This window comes from Mchenga conophoros, linkage group LG7 (assembly GCF_057382185.1).
Source record: "Mchenga conophoros isolate Kocher_MC1m ecotype Shallow Benthic linkage group LG7, M_conophoros_male_GT1.1, whole genome shotgun sequence".
In the NCBI taxonomy this organism is placed as follows: Eukaryota; Metazoa; Chordata; class Actinopteri; order Cichliformes; family Cichlidae; genus Mchenga; species Mchenga conophoros.
Genome location: NC_140532.1, coordinates 17,646,206 through 17,662,638, shown reverse-complemented (window position 1 = coordinate 17,662,638; position 16,433 = coordinate 17,646,206). Strand labels below are relative to the sequence as shown.

General features: G+C 41.0%; 1 protein-coding gene across 18 annotated transcripts in view; it reads right to left on the bottom strand.

The window, feature by feature from the left end:
- LOC146569960 (neuronal cell adhesion molecule-like) overlaps nucleotides 1–16,433 on the bottom strand; it is a 78,857-nt gene that overhangs the window by 28,798 nt on the left and 33,626 nt on the right. The window lies entirely within an intron of this gene.

Here is a 16,433-nt window from a genome sequence, read left to right as displayed (position 1 = left end):
TTTTTACAAAATACTTTGAAGTTATTGTTTTATGGGTTTTCTGTACATTTCTTGCATCTCTTGAAACATTTACATTCAATGACAAGTGAACATCAAATATGGAAAAGCAAGTTTTTTTGGAACTGTTTTACTCAGCCAGACATTTTCAGCTTAATATGAGGTTAAAGTTGTTGAAAATCGTGCCTGAAATGGTTACAAAGAAAAGCCAACACAAACAAACATGTGGTTTACAAATGGCCAGCTTTGTTATCTGATTGTAGAAAAAAAATGAATGAGCAAAGCTAGCGTTTAAATACCGAACAAGCTAAGTTCAGTAAAAATTAATGTCAGCAAAGTGAAAGGCTGCAATGTTAATTACTGTCTCCGACTACATAAGACCACCTTCGCTCACGTCTTGCTTTTCATTTTGTCAACACTCTGCTCTGTAAAAGCTGCATTGAGCTGTCTGCCTCTCATTCATCCAGCCTCTTCAATTACTCCATTGTCATTTTCCCATACCCAGCTACTTCACCATCCCAAAACTAATTGGTTTTGTGCACATGTCAGGGACATAGCACACGCAACAGCACATACACACCCAGGATAAAGCACATTCACAGAGGCTGTCAACAGAATGTGAGGGTCAGGACGTGTCTGAGCACACAGATAGAGGTGACAGGGGCACGAGGACTGACAATGGAAGTAGACTGCAGTGTAAATGAATTGCAGTCAGTATAGAAAAAATCCCAGTTGAATTCCCCTCACAGCAACGGATAACGCTATATGCCTCATATGCTCATCACTTGCACAGATTTTGTCATTGTATGTGCCAAACATTAGTGATGCAACACTGCAACCCTGACAGAATCACAGCTATTGCATCAGAACTCTACACTTTTAACATCTATGAAAAACAAGCCTTTCTCCTGCACCAAGCACCCTAATTAACTTCCATAATCAGTGCTATTGATGGCTCATGCAATCAGGGGTTTGTGAGCCTCGGTATGGCCTTAATGGAGCAGCAGGGATCCCCCACAGATGCCTGAATGGATGGGGGTGGAGGGGTATTATGATGAGAATGACTCCACGCTCAGGAAGGAGGTGATGAGGAAACTGATTCGGTTGGAAGCGTTTATTTTTCTGAGATTGCCGGGTGCTCTCGGTGCCTGCTATTCATGCCTTGGGCTGCATGTATTTCTCTGTGCTATTAGATATCAGGAGTATGTGTGTGTGTGTGTGTGTGTGTGTGTGTGTGTGTGTGTGTGTGTGTGTGTGTGTGTGTGTGTGTGTATCTTCCATGGATCTCAAAGTTGAGGTCAAAGAAGTTAAACAAATAGTAAGGTTATTACAGTTTAGCTAAAAACATCACTGTAGATTATAATATAATATAATATAATATAATATAATATAATATAATATAATATAATATAATATAATATAATATAATAATACAGTTTAATCATTTGTCTTTTTAAGCTGTGGATTCACAGCTAATGTGCTAAACAGGGGTAAGCGGTGATACAATTTACAGCAATGATACATGAGGTTGAATGTTCAGTGGCTTTGACTAATACCTCTCACGGGCCTCTTATTAGCAGCCACAGGACCACAACACACATTCCATGGGCCGGCTTCAGTGTATGTTTCCCATAATCTTCTCATTAGCTTTTGTAAATGAGGCAGCGTATGCAAATAATTGGTGTGGTTAACATATGAATTGGGGTCCTGTTGTTCAACGAGACCCCATAGCCCAAAGAACACACCAGAGCCCTTGATCTGAACTGTACAATGCAAGACAATAAAAGATCTTCAATCATCTGATTCACTATAAAGATGCTATTTAAATTCAGCTTTCTGACCAGAGCTGTAGTGGTTTTGATGCGTAGGCCTCCCAAACACATGAGTAAATAGGCTTCAGTATTTTCATTAGTAATATTAACCACTTTATACGATGTGAACTCCACTGACTTTGCACCAGGCAAAAAATCACTCAAAGAAAAAAAACATGTGCACGGGGTGTGTAATTATGGGATGTGTAGGCTCTTGGATTTTCCAGATAGTTTGACCTTTATGTTTTGTCGACTACGTCATGAGTTCTTGCTTTTTGAAAAACTGTTTTAGGCAAGTCGTCACACTTCATGGAAAAGCTCCATTACATCTTTGGGGGTAGGCCTTTAAAGTTACAAGGCTTTGTTTTTGAAACTCCCCTGGCTATCGACATAAAACAAGTCTTAATTCTAATTGGCATCTGCTGCTAATGCAACATGTCCGGCAATTTGTCTAGTTTACCTTCTTTCAGAGCGCCACACATTGACATTCACAAAGCTTGCTCGCCATACATGCCAAAAACACTTCAGGATTCGCTCGCTGTTCCCTCTGCCTAAATGCTAATCAGAAACGGCGCCGGCACTTCTGAGGAAGACGGCCTCTTTAACATGCAGATGGAAGCAGCACCACTAGATGGGATGGTGCTCTTAACGCCTTGGAGGTCTAAGTTATCAGAGATGATAACGCTAACCTTACCCATGCCCTACATTTTAGGAAAAGGTAAAACTCTCTTTTCTTTCCTTTTTTTTTTTGGGCAGGTGGAAATGAAAACAGATTTTGATTTGCGTTACAATCATTATTTTTCTTTGATCCCTCATTGCCAAGACTTGGGAGAAAAACAAAATTGCATATTCTGATTGCCTGGGGCTAGACTTAGAATTAGGGATATCACTGATAACGAATACATTATCGATAAGGAATCCAAGTGCAATAAAAATACATATTTCTTTTATTTAATACATTTAGTTGCAGGGGGCAGATAAACACCGGAGCAGTGCAAAGCACGGAGCTCGAGTATGCCTGCCCTACCACATGAGAGCGTTATGGGTGAAGCCATTCATATGCTGAGCAGACGTTCATTGTCATGAGCAAATGCAAGAGGAGTGGGAGGAATGCATGCCGACCTGCTTCCTGAATAGCTAAAGAAACTGTTAAAATCCTCATACGACACCACAAGACAAACTTCAGCCACAGAGACATGGCAGGTTTGAACAAAAAAAGTAATCAACAAAACCCAATCTCCTCTGGGAACAAATCCTGTGAGCCAGCAGATAGAAATATCTGTGCATTTGTAAACTCAAATAGTGCTTTAGGAGTTAAGCAATTTAAATCTCAGTAAAGATAGTAAAATGGTTTCAAGCTAAATATAGGGACTGTCTGTACACTTTCCAGCAGAGTACAGCCACTCAAAACTGCACTCCAAAAGGGCATTCTGTATCCATGGCAATCCCCTCAATACTTTTAGATTTCCATGCCAACAAAGAAAAAAGTCAATTCTCTCACCAAATACAGACGAAAAAAGAAAACAGGAGAAAAAGGCCCAGGCCCATTTATCATCCCAAAAGTAACCTTAGAGAAAACCTGCACATTTGACATCTGTTTGGTCCAAAAAAACAGTCTCAGCCTCCTCTGAGCTCAACAAAAGAGATGTGATTAGAATCTCAGTTTGCCACTATGACCATACCGGATGGCTTACTACACGTGTGAAGGGTCTCTCAAGATGGTGCCAATATGAGAAGTTTACATTAAGCTTAGGGGTGCCATAAAGAGAGTCTGTGTGCAGGAAATGATCACCTCTGACTCAAAAAAGCTCTGATGTAGCAAATGAATTCCAGCGGGCTAAGTCAGCCATGGTAGCACAAAGAAACAGTGTTTATATATGATTGCTGTGAGTCAACAGTTGCAACTAGGGCTTTCTAGAAAAGCATGACTGTATAATGAACGCTCTTCTGCTGGAATTTGAATTGTGCTGATACAGTATGTAGGCAGGCAGGGAGCAACTGGTCATTTGGAGCTGTCTGCACTTTGTGCGGGTACCATTCACTCCAGTAAAATCTGTCGGCAACATCAGATAACAAAGCGTGAACACTGACTGTGAGCTGGAACAATCTGTTACCGCTGCGTGTTACCAGAACATGTAATTCAAAAGTGAGAAAGGAGCAGGTGGACAGAGGCGGTGAGGCTGAGGCTTATTGAATACAATCTGTATCCTGTGGCCATTTCTCTGCACATAATTAGAATAAACAGCACGCTTATATTGATTCACAGAACTATAAAGGAAGAAATAAAATGGTTTTTTATTCATGCAAAATCCTTAAGAGAATGCTTGTAAACAGAAATATACATATAATTTACTGAAATAAGTTATTTTAGTGGAACTTCTGAGGTGAGCTCTAAGCTAAACGTTAGCACAATGTTAGCATGCTATTAGCTTGCTAACGTTGCTTGCAGTATTGCTTACAGTATAGCTGTACTTTCAAATTTAACATAGTAGTGCCTATTGAGTAATAGGGATGTAACAATTATGAAACCAAGATCGCAAACCTGAATAAAAACATCTGCATCATGATACTGCCATCTTTCTCTACAGTGATACTCATGGGGATTGGTGTGGTCTTCTGCTGCTGTAGCCACTTTGCTTCAAGGTTTGACCTTTGTGCACTCCTGTATACCTTAGTTGTAATAAGTGGTTTATTTGAGTTACTTTTGCCTTCCTGTCAGCTTGATGAGGTCTCTCCATTCTCCTTTGAACTCAGGCATGACTAACGTATTATCATATAATTTTCAGCACATTTTCTATAAACCCTAGAGATGGCTGTGTCAGAAAATTCCAGTAGAACAGTTTGGAAAATATCTAGATCTGTTAAGGCTCAGTAAAAGTGTGGTGAAAGTTGTAATATTTAAAGATCATTAAGATAATGAGAGAACTCAAAAACACCAGAAAAATAAAGTTATTTTTTTGTTATTATCTGCTCAAGTGTTCAGCACTGTAGTAAAAATATTTTTTGCATGTTTTTTGTCCTGGGGCTTTTTTCTACAAAATTGTATTTGTGATACAAAAAGTAGTCAGGGAAATCGCCAAAGTCACTCACATTTATCCTTGGAGGAAACCGTGGCCATCTCCAACCCAAAGTGTTCCAGTGCACCTACCGTCACAACAAACGGACACAATCCCTAAAGACTTGCTGCCAGCAATGCGACTAGAGAGAAAGTTCTGCTGGCAAACAAAGTGTGAACACTGGCTCTGTGCTGGAACAATATGTTATCACAGTGTTTTACCAGAATATTTCATTTAAAAGTGGGAAAAGTAAGCTGTGAGAAAATCTGCGGCAGGTGGAAGGAGGCAGTGAGTGTTGTTATTGAGTGCCACCTCTGCATTCACAGAGCGCCACAATAGGCTTCTCCCGCTTCTCCTCCTCCACTGTCAGCCCCTTCCACTCCACCCCACCTGTTTGTAAAAGGTCAGCACAGAGGAGGGTCCTCAGGCCCCCACCGTCCTCCCCTTCCTGGACCTACAGATCCCACTCCACAATCATCCTCAACGCTGGAGCCTAGAGCCAGGAAACTCAATCAAAGAAGGGCTTCAGAGAGCTCCAGACCTCTCAAAACCATCCATTGTCTCCATAAGGCTTCCAAACACTGCAGCAGGTCTATATGTAACACTGTAAGAGGAGTTGCTCATTACTGCCTGTCCCCAGCTTCACTTTGTTTCTTTTGTGCAGCTGACACAAGAATCTAGTTGCCCAGCTGGGCCAATAAAAGAGAGTGAGGTTACATAAAAAAAACGAGAGAAAAAAAAGAAATTCAGAAAAGTAATTCATTTGCAGGAGTGAATGATGACGTGACAAATATGTTGCACGTGCATAAAGGTGCCATGTTGGTGTTTTTTTCATAAAAAAGACACATTATACATAAATCTGTGACCTGTGCCAGTGCGAGACAGTACTTTAATGGTATCTGTTTAAAATTTGCCATTCATCCCGCGAGTTAAGAGTATTAACTGACACGCCGCACAACAATGTGTGTGAATGTCAGCGCAATCCATTATCATATGAAGAAAGCACTATGTAACTGCCCCCTCTCGCTCACTCTCTCTCTCTCCCAGCCCCTCCTCAGCCCCTTTCAGATACGGCAGGTGAATACAAATCATTTCCCCTCCGCTGCTCTCCAAAAGGACTCACCATCCAATTTCAGACACAGAGGACACAAACAATGGTCCTTTCAAAGTGTGAGAAAATCAAATCATGGTCTTTTCTTATTAAAAGACACTATTAGGAGGTTACCCTTCCTCTTGTGCAGAACCAGCTCAGAAAAACAGAACTGAATCAAAGCATCTGTGAGTTAAATAAGTTTTTAAAAAATTATATATTTACATGTCAGATCAATAAATGACTAAAGCAATTCGTACAGTAATAAAAAAATTAAATCAGTTCAAAAGACTGAACACAGTTGTGTGAAAAAGTAAATACACCCACTGCTTCCTTAGGAATTAAGAGGGTAAGTAATGGTAAGCATGTTAAATGTTAACGTTTATAACAGTATCATTAGAAAAAGAGTGAACAAATATGGCTTGTTTGGACAGGTTGTGTCCAGAAGAAAGCTTCTTTTCTCTAAAAAATGCAAAACACGCCAGCATAGCTGAAGTTTGCAAAGTTGCACCTGAACAAACTACAAGACTTCTGCAACAATTGCCTTTGCACAAACAAGACCAAATGTTTGACCATGATGCACAATGGCAAAAAGAAAACAGAGCATATTAGCACAAACATCTCATACAACTGGACGGGTACAATCACAGGGCCTCTGCACCTTGGAGTCACTGCTTATGAACTCTTCTGTGCACCAAAGTTTTTAGAGTTAAACACGAGGCCAGCTGTGACAGCTAAAGCTTGGCCCAAACTGGGTCATGCAACAGGGCAATGATCCCAAGCTCAGCAGCGCATCTACAACAGAAAAAGCTTCACTGAAAAATCCAGACCTCAAACTGACTGAAATGCTGTGGTGGCATTTCAGAGACCTGTGCACAAAGAAAGAAGAGTAGGCCAAATTTCTTCCACAATAATTTGAGACACTGATAAAGTCTTACGAAAATGGATTACTTCATATTATTGCTGCTGAAGGTCCTGCCACCTGAATCCTGACTGAATCATGGGGTGTACTTAGTCGTTACATGGAGTTCTGTAATCATCTTTCTGGTTACTTTATTTTACTTTTGCTATTAAACTTTCAACTGTTTCCGTTTTCACTCATTACTATTTTTAGTTGCAGTCTTTCTTTAATACTCTACCAAACATTGTTCAAGACAGAGGGGGGGGAAAAAAGACTTGAACATTAAACTGAATACAAAAATTTGGTTCTCTAGCTGTCAGAAGGCGGAATAATTATGAGTTAACTCACTTTCCCAGTCATATACTTTTTCCTCTTATTTACACTCAGTGAAAAACAAAAAACAGAACCATTAACCAACCCACACAACTCACATTATTCACCAAAATACACCGCAGCGCATATAGAAGTGCTGCTTAATGTGACAGCAGTGTGTCTGCAACGCTGATCCAAACATTCACTTTGGGTCGAGTCTGAATGAGCTTTGCTTACTTTGGCAAAATGTATGGGCACTCTGTTTCTGTAGTCAGGTTTTCATATGCTAAACTCGCCTCCAGGGGAAGTGAACAATTCATCAAAGATATCCCTGTGCAAACTCCTCCAACATTTCTTTGAAATGAAGGCAGAGATGCTGGGAATTTTCAGTCTGAATTTCCCATCCAAGGATTTCAGATGGAATTTGATCTAATTAAGCTCTGAGGCCGAGAACTTGTGTATGTTTTATTTTACCAAAAGTGAAATAACAGGGAGAGCGATAACATCTCCCTTAAGCTGATGGAACTATTTTTTTGTCAGTATGTAATTGAATGACCTAATTTTAACTGAAGCATTGGATTTGATAAAATTAAAGAGTGAGTTTAAAGAATACAATGAAAATAAAACCCCTGGAGGTTGAGTGACTGATCAGGACTCTTGGTGCCTTACCAAGGCTTAGTGTGAACATGCTTCTATCTCTCTCATGGGTCTGGATGACTGAAACGTTAGCTAATGAGTATTAATGACAATAATGAAAGACTTAGCCTTCTCATAAAGGGAGTCTCTTTATGTTCTTCACAACTTTCCTTGGATGTGCGGCTGATGCTGAGTCGTAACAATACGCCAGAGACTCAACAAAAAAATTCTTGGTGTTACAGCTTAGCAATTTTCCCTTTTACATCCATCATTTGAAGAGTCTGAGTGGTTTCGAGTAGGTCTGATATTTTGCCCAGAAGGCGCCGCAGCTCAGACAAACAGTGCTCCATCCTTACAGATCATCTGGTCCCATCAAAAATAATGGCCTCCGACAAGAACTGCTCCATCAGCCCTCATTTGTCAACCGGTGATTCCGGAGGAAACACTGCTCCCATTTAACACTAACAGTCCGCAAGCTTCCGCTAACAGTCTCTGTCCTGCGTCTGCCTTTGACAGGATGAGACCGGTCGCTAATGCATGAGAAGTGTCTGCTGAGTGTTGGATAATGGCTGTGTGAGGCTTTGGTGGAGCCTGTGGCGTTTATCTGGCTGCATCTATCAGTCAGTACAGGTAGAGGAAAAAGGATGAGGCAGTGAGGTCAAACATCGCTGTAGGACAAAGCGTGCGTCACTTGCACCCAGAGGTGTTTCATTTTTTTCCGGGGGGGGGGGGGGGGGGGGGGTGTTAACATGCCAGAATAATGAATTACCAACCTAACACATAATGATACAGTACAGTATCTCCACAGGAAACACCTCACCCACCTCCTCTGTCAACACACGAAAAATGAATAAGAGGATTTTACTGGTCGTCGCATTTACATTAAACAGTGCACTTCAAACACAGTTATTCATAAGTTGAGTTATTATAGCAATTTCTGGGGGGGTTTCTCTAAAAAAAATACTTTTCTCAGTACATAAACACAAGAAAATATTCTTTGCATATTCATTTTCATCCTCAGCTAATGAAGGTAAAGTTATTCAGCATTAAATGGTGTGATTACACAAGCAGCCACAGCCAAACACGGCTGAATAAAGTGTAGGATAAAATTACAGAATATTTAATGTGATTCACAAACTATTTCAAGTGAAGATGATGGTTTTCAGTACTCAGCGCGACAGAATTTTGTGATGTGTCAACGATACAATGTAAACCTCAACTATCTGCAACCAGAAAATTGTGTTTTTCAATGTCCATCTCAGGCTTGATTTAAAAGTTTCCACATGTTTTCTATAGATGTCTCAGTTGAATAGCTGGTGTTTTACCGGACAACATTAATGCATTGACATTATACCACTTCACCAAGTAAATATAGCTGACATGGGCATCCATGCTTATCACATATGTAAAACAATTAAAGGCAAAACCCGTAGCCTTGACCTGTAGTACAACAGAGCTGCAAATGCATCTGCTCATTCTGAGCAATTGATTTTATCGCATGAAGAAATATTTCTTTCCTGCTGGGAGGGGCAATGCTCCCATCAAAAGAGGTCACTGAAACTGCAACGAGTATAAAAATGATTAATAGCCTTCTGAGTCACTAGCTAACCTATTTTGAAGAACCTATTGAACATTTGGGACCAACATGTTAAAAAAGCACCACAAACTAAAATAATGTTGTCCTATGCCTAATAAAATCCATGTCTCTGTTTAGGTATGCTAATATTTTGGGGTTATTATTTACTCCGTGTTTATAGCAACGCCTATTAATGTGCTCATTTAAAATGAATACAGTCAAAATAGTAACAGCAAAAAGTATTCCAATATACAGCCATAAATAAAAGTCTGAATCGCTTGCTATTTCAGTGTGCCTCTATGTTTCATACGCACTCATTCCTTTACTCTCCCTCTCACAGCAGGTACACAGACAGAGATTTCTCATTAGAATTGGCTGAGATGCAGGTGAGCCAGGGGTCACATCTAAATTCAAGCATTTGTATTCCAGCACGACACCCAGGGAGCACGCTGTTTGTAGTGATGAGCAGATAGGCTCGGCCTTGAACCAGGACCCACAGCTAGCAGGCACATAAATCGTTCGGTTTCTCAGAGGCTATTCCAACACTGATAGATCCCACCAGTTTCGACAGTATAAGGACAGTCTTCTCGTCTTCTCAGTCCTGAAGCCACATTGAAATTCTATCCTAGACATTTCGCACTGAAAAAAAATGTATACAAAAATCACTAATCACGCAGCACCAACAAAGGATTTGAAACCTTGATGGGCCGGAGCCTGATCCTTCTCTGGCAAAAATAATGGTAAAGTGAATTAGGGCCTTCCTTTTGAAAAATGCTCCTTCTTAAGCCAGACGAATAGTCTGCCTGAGTATCTGAGCATTGATGGCTTTGTGAGTAAGAGTGGCATTGCAAAAGAACACATGTATCAACTGAACTGAAGTTTGATGGTATTAAGTTATAAAATCATATAACCTTAGATCTTCACTTCAAGTTGTTGTTGTATCTATAAAAGCGGAACGCCAAACTCAGGCCCAGCATGCCGATGGGCTTGCAACTGGCATAAACCCTGTGTCCGTGCTCTAAATATGAAGCGAAGCCAGCAGTCAATTAGCTTAACAAAGCATAAAGACTGGGAGAAAGGGAGGATCAGCTAGCTTGGCTGGCTCCAAGAAACAGGCCTAGCACATAACTGTGTGAAATACACAACTTTTGATTCCCCGATAATTGGACAGACAGGAAGAGCAGCGAAGGTGGAGTGAGGCCTGGGGCAAGGCTGTGCAGGTGAGAGGAGAGTGCAATCAGGGAAAATAAAGATGGAGACGCAACACCAGACACAGAGCAGATTCTCCAGGCTCTCTGCTGAGCTGTTTGTGAAGCAGCTGTGCATGAAGCCAACTTTTTCCACTGCCCTGGAAGACGGCAAAGACAAGCAGAAGTCCCCCATGAAGGGCCTCACCAGCCTCTTTCTGGCCCTCACTGTCTTTGTGCCCATCTATTCATCTGCTTATTTTTTCATGTGCTTCCCAAAACTAGCTGGGTCTCTGGGTATCTCCCTGTTTGTGTCTGCTTCTCACAAAACCAGTCTCACTGGGAAAAAAGCAGAAAACCTTACAGTAAATCTTTGGATTACATGTATATGTCATACACTTATACACTATGATTTCTGCATAAAAGTGGTCATGAAGTTAAGGTTATATCTAATGAGAAAATGCTGAAGTACAAGTACTCTTAAAAGTAAATCATCATAATAGACATGAGACATCTCATTTTTTCTCCTTCATCTATTAGAGTAGAGACACTAAAACAATGCGTCTATACGCAGCTTCTTTCCCACAAACAGGAGACATTACACGCACAGACATAAGTGTTGACACAGAGAACCGTAAGAGAATTGTCAGGCGTATAATGAAGAGACACCGGAGAAACGTCTTGATGCATTCATCTGAAACAGTGTGCGCTGGGAGCAGCCCAGAGGCCCTCTGCGAAAGCGTGTATCCCGCTACTTATCCGCAGTGTGTCTGATCTCTGAGCTGCCGCTGAGTAATATCACTGCTTTCTAACCACATGCAAGAAAACTGCTGTTCTACTCACAGCAAACTGTTCAGTTACACTGAGCTGGGAAATTCTAAAACTGAAATTAGTGTTCGGTGTTCAGCCTTTTCAATGCAACTTTTAGGCTTTTTTTGGTTCTGCAGTGAACCTGAAAAACAACAGGAACTATGTTCGCTCTAATTAGGCCGTGTTACCACTGCAGGCTAAAATAGCACTAATCTCTCGCATCTATTCTTTTCATAACACGCAGCCACGGCAAATCCCACTGAGTCTGATTTGTTCAATTTTCAAACTGATGCTCATCTGCGGCCTTCAATCAGACACATCTTATTTTTTGAACGTGACCTCAGTCTGAACAGTCACATATAAATTCAGAGGTGCTGACGCACATATGTAGTTTTAGAGAAAACCTTTTTCCAGTGAAGCCATTCACATCGCGATCCGAGGATTGTGCGTCAACTCCACATTCAAAATTACAGTCATTGCTCAGCAAATATCCATGAATAAAAAAAATCTCTCTTTATCTTCTTTCTTTTTGTCATCCAATCACAAAGTTGCTGCATTTTACTCCACATGAGTTTATAAATGAAAGTGTAAATACCACCTGAGTCACCTGAATTTTTGACTTTTGTAACAGGATAATTCTCCAATTATGTGTCTCTCACTCACATTCCAAAGTAGGCTTAGGGAGCATGTGGGCCTACCCTGAGTATGGATGCATAAACTGGTTGGGATTCAAACCCCCAAGCCTCTCTTCTGAAGACCAGTAGTGTTCCCACTATCTCCTAAATTGGGGGAACGGCTCCCAGATCCCAGGAACGACATCTGAGATATCTGTCCAGAAGAAGGCAGTCCTAAAAACAGCAAAGATACTCCACAGGACCCTCAAACTCTCAGGCCTCCGGTAGAGGACCTGAGCTTGAAGGACAAGGAATGTCCACAGCGCGAGTGGGGAATAAATATACATATATAAAATACACACATACACTCCTTCTATCCAAAGTATCACTGGGCAAAAAAAGCAAAGTCTGGGTTCATACAACCTTTTTTGCAACTTTGCCCTTTCTGTTTTGCAGGGTCACTTTCTAACTCTTTGATTGTGGGCAGAGGAGACATGACACAAAATTAGGGGAGAGGAAGAATGCCAAGAATCAAAGGTTACTGAAAACCCTCCAGTCATTCTGAACAAAACTGCACTCACCTCGCCCACTGTTTTTTGAGATTCAGCAATGTAGTAATATCACAAGTAAAAATAGATGGACTGCACAAGTACAAAAAAAACACCAGCCAGCTCCCTAGCTAGCAATGTAAAATAAAATGAAAATGAAGTTTGGGTAAATAAAACCTGGCAACCGAAGGGAATGCGTAATATGCAGTTTCAGTTTTAGGTAAAACCAAAGAGCAGAATCAAGATATTTTAAACCATTTTTTAAAAATAAATAAATCCTTCAATCTTTGGCTGCAGAAAATAACTGGCTATGACCCACAGACACTAGTGGATTGTTGGCGCCTTTCTTCCCTTTGCTCTGCCAGCCCTGCGCTGCAGCCATCTGTACTTGTTGCTTGTTTTAGGAAATTTTGTGCCTTTAGCAAGTGAAACACGTAATCAGTTGTAGCAAGGTCAGACATTTGGAAAAATCAAAGCTATGGCCATAAAATCCTATGGTTGTGTTTCTTCTTATTATAATTACTATTTTATTTTACATTTTAGGAATGCACTCAGTTTACTATACTTGCTCAGTCAGAACAGAACAACCCCAGGTTTCTCTTCAGCACTGTAGCCAGGCTGACAAAAAGTCAGAGCTCTTTTGAGCCAACAATCCCTTTAACGTTAACTAGTAATGACTTCATGAACTTCTTCACAAATAAAATTTTTATCATTAGAGAAAAAATTACCAACAATCATCCCACAGATGTAATATTATCTACAGCTACTCTTAGTACCATTGATGTTAAGTTAGATATAGTTCTATATTGTGTATTTTGTTGTACAGTTATTTTATTTTCAACTTTAATTTATATATTTTATCTTATTCTTTCCCGGTTAAATTTACCCTTCATTCTAATTTGACTCTTTTTCTCTAATTGATCTTTCTGAGTTAATTTCAATAATTACTTCCTCCAAACCATCAACGTGTCTTTTAGACCCCATTCCTATAAAACTGCTCAAAGAAGTCCTGCCATTAATTAATTCTTCGATCTTAAATATGATCAACCTATCTCTAATGATCGGCTATGTACTACAGGCCTTCAAGCTAGCTGTAGTTAAACCTTTACTCAAAAAGCCATCTCTAGACCCAGCAGTCTTAGCTAATTATAGGCCAATCTCCAACCTTCCTTTCATATCAAAAATCCTTGAAAGAGTAGTTGTCAAACAGCTAACAGATCATCTGCAGAGGAATGGTTTATTTGAAGAGTTTCAGTCAGGTTTCAGAGCTCATCACAGCACAGAAACAGCTTTAGTGAAGGTTACAAATGATCTTCTTATGGCCTCTGACAGTGGACTCATCTCTGTGCTTGTCCTGCTAGACCTCAGTGCAGCGTTCGATACTGTTGACCATAATATCCTATTAGAGCGATTAGAACATGCTGTAGGTATTACAGGTACTGCACTGCAGTGGTTTGTATCATATCTATCTAATAGACTCCAATTTGTGCATGTAAATGGAGAGTCCTCTTCACACACTGAGGTTAATTATGGAGTTCCACAGGGTTCGGTGCTAGGACCAATTCTGTTTACATTATACATGCTTCCCTTAGGTAGCATCATTAGAAGACATAGCATACATTTTCACTGCTATGCAGATGACACCCAGCTCTATCTATCTATGAAGCCAGATAACACACACCAATTAGTTAAACTGCAGGAATGTCTTAAAGACATAAAGACCTGGATGGCCTTTCTGCCAACTTTCTGCTTCTTAATTCAGATAAAACTGAGGTCATTGTACTCGGCCCTGAAAAGCTTAGAAATATGGTATCTAACCAGATTCTTACTCTGGATGACATTACCTTGGCCTCCAGGAACGCTGTGAGGAACCTTGGAGTTATTTTTGACCAGGACATGTCCTTCAACGCACATATTAAACAAATATGTAAGACTGCGTTCTTCCATTTGCGCAACATCTCTAAAATTAGAAATATCCTGTCTCAGAGTGACGCTGAAAAACTAGTTCATGGATTTATTACTTCCAGGCTGGACTACTGCAATTCATTATTATCAGGATGTCCAAAAAACTCCCTGAAAAGCCTTCAGCTGATCCAAAATGCTGCAGCAAGAGTCCTGACAGGGACTAGAAAGAGGGAGCATATTTCTCCTGTTTTGGCTTCCCTTCATTGGCTTCCTGTTAAATCCAGAATTGAATTCAAAATCCTGCTCCTCACATACAAGGTCTTAAATAATCAGGCCCCATCTTATCTTAATGACCTTGTAGTACCATATCACCCTATTAGAGCACTTCGCTCTCGCTCTGCAGGCCTACTTGTTGTTCCTAGAGTATTTAAAAGTAGAATGGGAGGGAGAGCCTTCAGTTTTCAGGCCCCTCTTCTGTGGAACCAGCTTTCAGTTTGGATTCGGGAGACAGACACTATCTCTACTTTTAAGATTAGGCTTAAAACTTTCCTTTTTGCTAAAGCATATAGTTAGGGCTGGACCAGGTGACCCTGAATCCTCCCTTAGTTATGCTGCAATAGACATAGGCTGCCGGGGATTCCCATGATGCATTGAGTTTTTCCTTTCCAGTCACCTTTCTCACTCACTATGTGTTAATAGACTTCTCTGCATTGAATCATATCTGTTATTAACCTCTGTCTCTCTTCCACAGCATGTCTTTATCCTGTCTTCCTTCTCTCACCCCAACAGGTCGCAGCAGATGGCCGCCCCTCCCTGAGCCTGGTTCTGCCGGAGGTTTCTTCCTGTTAAAAGGGAGTTTTTCCTTCCCACTGTTGCCAGAGTGCTTGCTCATAGGGGGTCATATGATTGTTGGGTTTTTCTCTGTATCTATGAAGCGCATTGAGGCGACTTATGTTGTGATTTAGCGCTATATAAATAAAATTGAATTGAATTGAATTCAGACAGACAGATGGATAGATAGATGCACAGCTCTGATCTTTGATCTGTTTCCTACTCACCTCTATTTGTTATCAAAAAAACATTAATACAACACGCTCTGATTGGACACGTGATTGAAAGCGGTGAAAGACAGCAGCATGGAGGTAAACAGAAACCTCTCTAGCCTCTATTGAAAGCCTGGGACCTAAAAGCTGTTTCTTCACAATACACACTTCACGCCTCACTGTGCTTCAAACTGCTACTCCTCGGTGTTGCCCTCTATGACGCGGCCATTGAAAAGTGTACACTCATCCTCTCTGGCTTGCAGCACACATTCACAACACAATAACTGATTGCTGAGCATGAAGCAGAAAGAATTACAAATTCAGACACAGACAGAGAGAAAAGTCGAGGCAAAGAGAGAGATTCAAACAGGAACATAAATGGATAAACTGGAAGAGAGGGGGAGCCCCCTCGCCCCCCAATGGCAAAAGTAAAAGAACCATAGCACCAACAGCTGAGGCAGATGAGCTCCGAGCTGTCAGAGTCCCTTAACTCCCAGCCTCCCCGCTTGGCACGGCGTGCTGCAAGGGCGAGGTGGGATCCTTCCTTCACACTCCACTGGGCGGTGGACACACATCACACCGTGTCACCTCAGCTCACAGTGCATTAGATCAACTCCCTGCTGAATCACAGGCACACTTTCAGCAGGGCAGAATGAGGGGATGAGCCAAAGGTTACGGAGGGTCACTTAAAAACCACTGTGCTAGCGGAGAGCCAATTCTCTGGACTCTAATGCATCCAGAGACCTCACACTCAAGAGAGCTACTTTACTGCTGCCATTAGGGAACTTTTCTACCTCTGCAATTTCCATTATAACACATTATGTGTCAATAAGGCAGAAGGCGCAATTTAGGCACTGAGTGCTATTTTGTGATTTTTAAGTATTGACGCCCACTTTCACAGCAGTGGGCGAGGATGAGAGGGTGTGCTACCGTGACAACCACAGGCA